This window comes from Fukomys damarensis, unplaced genomic scaffold, assembly GCF_012274545.1.
Source record: "Fukomys damarensis isolate Sample0158 unplaced genomic scaffold, DMR_v1.0_HiC HiC_scaffold_27, whole genome shotgun sequence".
Taxonomy (NCBI): domain Eukaryota; kingdom Metazoa; phylum Chordata; class Mammalia; order Rodentia; family Bathyergidae; genus Fukomys; species Fukomys damarensis.
In genome coordinates, this window is record NW_022900939.1 from 24,248,780 (window position 1) to 24,257,213 (window position 8,434).

An 8,434-nucleotide genomic window follows, 5' to 3' on the forward strand; every position below is an offset into this window, starting at 1 on the left:
TTTTTTTTAATTTCTTGTTACCGGGATCAAACTTGGAACCTTGCGCTTGCAAGACAGGTGGAGGAAACACTGAGCCCTGCAGGGACCTTTTTCAAATGGACTCCTATACAACCTCAGGGCAAGAAAGAGAAAAGAGCAGACTGCTCTGGTTGAGGGCCAAGGGCCATCTGACCATCTTGCAGAAAGGACCTGAGCAGCAGCGATGTTCTCCCATCTCATGTTACCGATAAAGAAGCCCTCCGGGATTTAGCTCAGTGGCTCCTCGCCTGCCTCACAAGCACAAGTACTGAATTTGATCCCCAGTACAAAAAAACAGAAGCTGAGGCTCAGAGAGGGAGTGTAACTTGCCTGAGATCACACAGCATGCAGATGGCAGAGCTACTGTAATGTTAGCTGACTCCAGACAAACGTGGGACCCGCAGGACAGCTTGGCCGGTCCATCCTGACACCTAGGTGGCGACAGCAGTTATAACCAGGGCCTTCTCCAGACAAGAGGCTTAACTAGGATTTTTATAAATTCAACTGAAGAGTTGCTAGGGAACACCTAAATCAACAATCCGGCGTATTTATTCACTCATCAAACTCTGATGAGCACCCATCGTGGGCCAGGAATAACATGGCACCAGGGACATCAGTGGGTGGTGAAGACAGATGGAGACTGACAGGTGGGGTGATGGAGGCTGTTCCAGGGCTAATCTCGGGTCCGGAAGGGATACTCTGAGATGGCGGCTCCAGTAAGCGCTGAAGGATGAAGCGGCATCCGCCTGACCGAGAGCAGGGAAGACAGTGCCCTGCTGAGGAACAGTAAGTGTAAAGAATGAGCTCAGTGAGGCTGAGGGCCAAACAGGCTGTGGTGGGAACAGGGAGCAGAGAGGCGAGGCGGACAGTGTGCTCCAGGATTCCTTGATCAGTCTGGGCCTTTCCCCAGTCCCACGTCCTGGGGAATCCTGGGCAGAGAGGGTCACCGCCCCTGCCTCACAGCTGCCTACCATGCCTGAGGGCATGCGGGGGCTCCCCAAGGGTCCCCTGGCCCAAGCATGCCGTGGGGGAGCAGGCAGGCTTCAAGGGCTGCGCTGTGGGGATGCTGGCAGTGCCACACTCACTGCTCAGACCGAGGGAGTCTCGGGGGGGTTGGAGGCCCGCTCAGCAGAACTGAGGGCCCCCAGGAAGGCTGGGCTCTGGCCAGACTGGGAGAGGGTCTCAAGAGGAGGACCGCAGCTCCAGGGCCACCTCGGTGTCCCTCCCGCTTCCCATCCCTCAGCCTCCCTTGTACTGCCCTTCTTTCTCCACGTACAGGCGACACCAGGGGCCTGGAGATGGGCTCCATCCAGCCCTGCCTCGGTCCTCTGCTCCATCCCTGGTTCTATACTTTCTTCAGGGTCCTCACCATCAATCCACAGACCCTGGGGCCAAGAGCCCTCTGTCGGTGGGGCAGCGTCTGCAGCCCAGCCCCTACTGTGACAGTCCCGGCCCACAGCTGGTCCTGGGAGAGGTGAAACAGGAGAGAAAAGGACCTGCTGCAGACCTGCCACCGGCTGTGCGACCCAGAGAGCAAACGAAACTCGCGTTCTTACACACACACGCTCACATGCAAACACACACATACGCTGACACATCAGACACGCTGTCACACACTGTGCTCACACTCACACCTTCACAATACTCATACAAACCCACATACTTACATAATCACACGGCTCGCCCTTCACATTCACTGCACACTCATGTACACACCCAGGCTCACACATATGCACACCCATGTATGCACATGCACAGAGGTGTGTCCCCACTCCCAGCCAGGCAGGACTCAGGGGACAGAGCCATTTCTGCCATGGTGACAGCACCAGGGAATGGCCAGATGGGGCCCCACAAGTCCCCAGCTCAGGCCAGCTCTGCAGAGAAGACCTGGGGACCACGGGACCCGAGCCCAGCAGGTGTGTGAGTCCCTCAGCAATCCCAGTTGGGCAAGTTCTAGCCCACCTCTCTAGAGAAGCTCGGACCCAAGGGGCCCTGTGACACCTGCACAGCTGGAGCGGCACGGCGAGGTCTGGATGCCCCCAGGGGCTCGGGGGCTGCTCCCGGATTTACCCAGCGCAGCCCTTCCTCCGCTCCACACCACTCCCTGGAGCCCAGAGTCACAACCCAGAGTCACACTTCACCAGCCCAACGAGCAGGTCCACACCCCCACCGCCACCAGAGCCCAGTCACTCCCCGGGGCAGAGAGGGAAGAGCACAGCGATGTCAGCCGCCCAGACAAAGTGGCAAAGACATGCTGTGCTGGGGAGGAGTGCCATCTCACCTTGAAGGGGACAGCGCTTTCTGGGTCCCAGCCACGCTGCTGCTGGTCACAGGAAATGACAGGATCTGCTGGAGGCCAGGAATTCAAAGCCCTTAAAACCTGCATGCATGGGCAAATCCTAAGGCCTGTCTAAAGTCCAAGTGTAGGGAGTGTCTCCCCAGGAAGTACGCAGAGGTGAGCAAAGACAGGCGCCAGGGTGTTCGCTGCAGTTTGCTGCAGCACTGTTAAAAATAGATGGCACTAAAAACTGTCCAAGTAGCCAAAAGGAGAAACAATGAAGGCAACCATGGCCTGCCCATCCAACGGAATACCGTGTGGCTGTAAAACACAGCCGTGAGATAGAATCATGGACACGGTTTTGTTTTGTTTTTGGTACTGGGGATCAAACTCAGGCCCTTGTGTTTGCGAAGCAGGCAGTGGACACTGAGCCAAATCCCCAGCCCTAGAATCATGGACAGAAAGGTACTCACAATCAGTTTCTGAGTCTTAAATAAGATAATTTACATACTGATGTTATTTCAATTAAAATCCATATCAATAAAGAAAAATTGGGCCAGGAGTGGTGGTGCACGCCTATAATCCCAGCATTCGGGGGGCTGAGGCAAGAGGATCACTGTAAGTTGGAGGCCAGCCTGGGCTACACAGTTAGTTAAAGGCCAACCTGAGCTACACACCAAGACCCTGTCTCAAAACATAAATAAATAAAAATTTTAAAAATAAAGAAAATTTGGCAAGTGCATTCATTAAAATGCTAAGAAATAAAGCTTAGCCATGCAGGATAATACTAGATAATTTTTCATTTTCTTCCCTTTTGTATTTTCTATTTTTTCCTAAAAGTAATATTTAACTAATGTGATAGGGCAGGGAATGTGGGCTTTTTGCAGAGCTAGGGTTCAAACCCAGGGTCTCACACCTGCAAGGCAAGTGCCTTACCACTTACCAACACACTCGGTCCCCAATTTTTTATTATATACATTCTTTTTTACAAGCCCTGAAGACTACACAGGAACTAGAGGCCTAAGGGACTTGGTGGCTGAGCATCAGGGCATGCGAATAAAATATATCAGGGCATATTTTTTAATATATATTCTTTTGTGTCTTTTGAATTTTGAATCATAAGAACACATCTTTTCACAAAAAATTAACTAAATCTATGATTTAAAACAAAACTTTTTTTTTTTTTTTTTTTGACACGGGGTCTTGCTATGTAGTTCAGGCTGGCCTCGAACTTGTGACAATCCTTCTGCCCAAGTTCTGGGATTACAGGCATATGCCACCATACCTGGGTGAAACAAAAATTTAAGGGGCATCTATGATAATTTGCAAATCCCATTTATGTGTGGTAGTGTTACATTAGTCAAAACCTCAAGTACTTGGAGAGTTAGGGAGGTATAACAGGGCAGAGCCAGGGTGAGTGGCAGGGAGTGGAGCGCACCGCTGCAGACTGGAAGGCTGTGCCCTGCCTGCGGTGGCAGTAGGACGTGAATCAGTCACGGGCTGATCAGACCTCCCAGGAAGACTGCCCCATGGCTGCAGCCCTAATGATTGGTCAATAAAAGTCCAACACCCAGACTTTCATATGGACATCCTCATTCCACAGCTCCTTATTGTTTATAACCCCCAGAAATACATTAGGGAGAAGCAACGTGCCCCAAGTCAAACAGCAGTTACCCAGGGTACAGGCTGCAACCTTCAGTTCTAAGGATAGCAGTGGCTGGAAGGGACAAGAAAGGTCACAGGGCTACTGGGCGTGGCATTTGAATGGAGCAGGGATCCCAAGCAAGAGTGGAAATTGAGGAGGGGCAGAAGGGCAGGAGGGTGAGGTCTCCCAGCATTCCTGAAAGAGACAGCCTCCTCGCAAGGCTGGGCTGGTCAGAAGCCAAAGTTAAGGGGTAGAATCAGGAGGCCAGGGCTTGGGTATAGCTCATTGCTAAAGCACTTGCCTAGCGTACATGAGGCCCTGGGTTCCATCCCAATGTGAAGAAGGAGGGGTGCAGGAGTCCAGCTTGAAACTGCACTGAGTAGGCTTTCAGATATTATGGATTTGGCTTATAATTTGGCTATTGATTAAAATTCTGAGTCATTCCAAGACCTACGTGTGACTTGCTAAATGAGTCTTTGGCGAGTGTATGGAGACAGACTTCCCTGTGCCGATGGTCACAATGGGATCTCAGTGATCAATGGAAGTGTGACATCTCTCATAGCAAGATGGCACTGCACCTGAAGAATTATGACTCTGTACAGCCACTCTCCAAGATCAAGTGTTAGCTAAAGGTGGCTTGTTAGCTATGACCTGCAAGATAGTACAGGTAGCTTATCAACTACGACTGAGTGTCCTTTACAAGTATACATAGTTACTCCCCTTCTACAAGCCTGGCTCATTGGTGCATTAGTTCCGCTATTCCTTACATCTGCCTTTCCACCCCTTGCTATGTTGTATAATCATAAATACTAATTCAGAGCTCATGGTCTTAGCCAGGAAAGAGCTAAGATCAGTTCCCGCCCCACTGAGTAAGAAACTATCGTTTTTTTATTGTTTATTTCTTGTTCTTTGTGTATTTGTCTTTCTTTTTTAAATTAATTTTGGGGTTGAAGATTTAGCTCAGTGGTACTGCCATCTGCCTTGCAAGCGCAAGATTCCAAGTTTGATCCCCAGTACCAAAATAAATAAATAAATTAATTAATTTTATTGGTACGATTTAAATATATACAATAGCCGGGTGTGGTGGCGCAATGCCTGTAATCCCAGCACTCAGGAGGCTGAGGCAGGAGGGTCACTGTGAGTTCAAGGCCAGCCTGAGCTACATAGTGAGTTCCAGGTCAGTCTCAACTACATAGTGAGAACCTGTCTCAAAAAACAAACAAACAAACAAATAAAACATACACAATGATCACATTCATCAAAGGAAGTTTGTACTTGGACATGGTATACCTTAATTCCTCATTTATACCATTCTTTCATGTCTGCAGTATACTCAATCGGGCAATCAGGCATCCACTGCTAGCTGGTGGCTGGGCCTCACCTGACAAAGCGGGAGGAGGGGATGGGAAGAGGAAGGAAGAAACAGAGGAGGAGGAGGAGGAGGAGCCCAGTTACCGCCCACACTGTCTTCTCCTCACTGCTAGTTCACACTAGGCCACCTGCAGCCCAGTCCCACCTGTCACCCACCTGCAGGCTCCCTGGCCACACAAAGCAGAGGCAGGATTCAGATCAAAGCCAGCTCTTTCCTCTGCACCCCTCATCTCCCGTCTCTGGCCTCTGAGCCCCAGTTCCTTCACCCGCAAAACAAGGCTGAGGACACCTCTTTCATAGAGAGGTTGTCAGTCACAGGTCATGAGAGGTGGAAAAATTGAAGATGAGAGAAAATGTTTAATCCATCAAATGTGCAAAGACTTTTTAATGGTAACAGTCGAAGCAGGAACATGGGGTGAAATGGAACACTTTCCTGTCCTTAATTGAGATTCCCATGAAGAGCACTCAAGAGGGCCCTGACTGTAGAAAGACTTCAGTAAATCTCAGTAAGTGTTTAAGGGTTGGATGACCACACTCTTAGAGCTGTTGATTCTTGACTTTCTCCTCTGGACATACAGAAAAGTCTGGGTTATCTGGTGACTTGCTGTAAAGAGCCAGGGTTGGGGCTGCAAGGTTCCGAATTAGAGACGCTCTCCCCTCTGCCCCTCTCTGGGAAGCCAGGGTCCTCCCAGCCTTCTCAGACCACTAAGATGGAACACAGCTGGGCGCTCCCGTATGGCCCAACTGCCCGTGATCCACTCCACTGGCCCTAGCTGTCCACCAAGCTGACACCTGCCCTTACCCAGACTTTAGTACCTCTGGGCCCCACCCCAGCTCAAATCCCCAGGCCTCCAGGTATCTCAGCCCTCTAAGACCTAAGCCTTGGCTGGGAAGGGGACCGTCCACAAGGAGATGGTCCTAAAGGCCAGCTATGGGGAGAGGCTCATGGGGAGGCACCTCAAAGTGCTGTCCAGGCCACCCTCATTAAATGGACAAAGGCCCCAATCTGGGGGGCCCGCGAAAGTGCTTAGGCCACAACTACCCCTTAGACACAAGGACCCAGCAAGCATCACACAGAGAGGAGCCTTAAACACTTCCTTCTCAGGCCATGCTGCTCTGCTCCGACCCAGTGAGGGCCTATGAAGCAAGCCTGGCGCCCCTGAGCTCCCCTGGACCCACCCCTTCCCTTGCTCTCCACTCAGTGAGTTTCCACAGGGGAAGTCCATGAGCCAGATCTAAGCCAATCAGCATGTGGCATCCCCGGCCTCAGGATTGGTTCATGGCGAGTACAGGACCTTAGTGGATCCAATTAGAGTACAGCTCAAGACTTCCCTTGGAATACTGGCCTTGAAATCTAGTGACAGCATCTTCAACAAATACTCTACCACCAGATTTTCAATCTGTAGACTCTGAAGTAGCCGGCACACATTTTGGGGCTATAAAAGAGTCTTTCAGATTGGAACATCAGGAAGAAAACAGAATAAAGAGGTGAGATTGTGTTTAAATCCAGATCAGCTCTTACCTGAAGCTACCACTGCACTGTGTAATTTACAAAAGCATTTAAAAGAAATCCTGTGTTTTTCTTAAGTGAGTTTAGTTAGGTTTTCAACAACAACCAAGAGACTCCTAAATGATACGTGGCAGAGCTGTCCAGATTACATACACAAGATGAGACTTTGGTAGCCAGGCATGGTGGCACACGCCTGTAATCCCAGCACTCAGGAGGCTGAGGCAGGAGGGTCGCTGTGAGTTCAAGGCCAGCCTGAGCTACATAGTGAGTTCCAGGTCAGTCTCAACTGCATAGTGAGTCCCTGTCTCAAAAAAAAAAGAGACTTTGGGCCAGGGATTTAGCTCAGTGGTTCCGGCGCCTGCCCTGCAAGCACAAGGACCCGAGTTTGATCCCTGGCAAAAAAAAAAAAAAAAAAAAAAGAGAGAGAGAGACTTTGGCTCTTCTATGGCTCACGTCTAAAACCAAAGACTAGCCGGTAGAACCAGCCCTCAGGAGGTTGAGGCAGGAGGATCGCTCTGAGTTTGAGACCAACCTGGGCTACATAGTGAGTTCCATGGCAGTCTCAACTACATAGTGAGACCCTGCCTCAAAAAAAAAAAAATAAATAAGACTAGTGGGACAGGGCAGCACACATGTGTGGTCCCAATACTCAGGAAATTGTGGCAAGAGGATCACAGGGAGTTCGAGGCCATCCTGAGCTGGCACAGTGAATTGAAGACTACATAGCAAGACACTATCTGAAAGAAGTTAGAATTTTTTAAAATCCAGGACAAAGATACCTTCTTGTCCCTGAAGGGAAGGGTCTGCCAGTCCCTCCTCTCTGAGGTCCCAGACTCCACTGGCTAGCAGCCCCTCTGCCCCAGATACCCACACTACAACCCCAAACACACAGATGCCACACAAAGCATTGGGTAGACTTTTATTTCAAAGTCAAAGGCACAGCCTGGATGGGCTGGGGCAGTGACTGGCAAGTGTCCAGCCCATGCCCTCAAGGCCTCACCCCCGGCCAGGAGCAGCTGTGCCAAAGGGGAGTGGTGGGAGACAAGGGAGCCTCCCCTCTTAGGGGCTGCATACCTCCCTCCTTAGCCCCAACAGGGGAGAAGCGGGTGACATAAAGTGAGCCAGAAACGCTCAAGGACCCCCAGGGTCTCTAGCTGAACCCACACACAGGCTTTGGTGGACATAATTGCACAGACAGTCCATAAAGTGACAGCTTACACGGCGCCCCCTTCCGAGGAGCAAGGCCTCCAAGGAGAGCAGAGAAGGGGTCCCAGTTTCTCCCCATAGCAACTCAGTGCTTGAAGTGGGAAGGAGCCCTTCCGAAGGCGCAGCCCTCTGGAGGGGCCGCCTGCCTGGGCAAGGGGTGTCTCGGGAGAGGCCCCCACACCCTCTCTTCGGTAGGCCCCTCCTTCCCTGCAGCCCTATCTGGTAAGACATAAAAAATTGCTCTGCTTATAAAAATACTTCTGCTCTGTCAGGGAGAGGATGGGGAGGAGGGAAGGCAACTCCTGGGGTCCCAGGCAGGCCACCGTGGCAGGGGCTAGGAGGGGGGAAGGGGACCGTTGGCTCGGCGGGCGGCCCCCTTGGTGGCCGTGGGCGCAGGGGAGCCTCG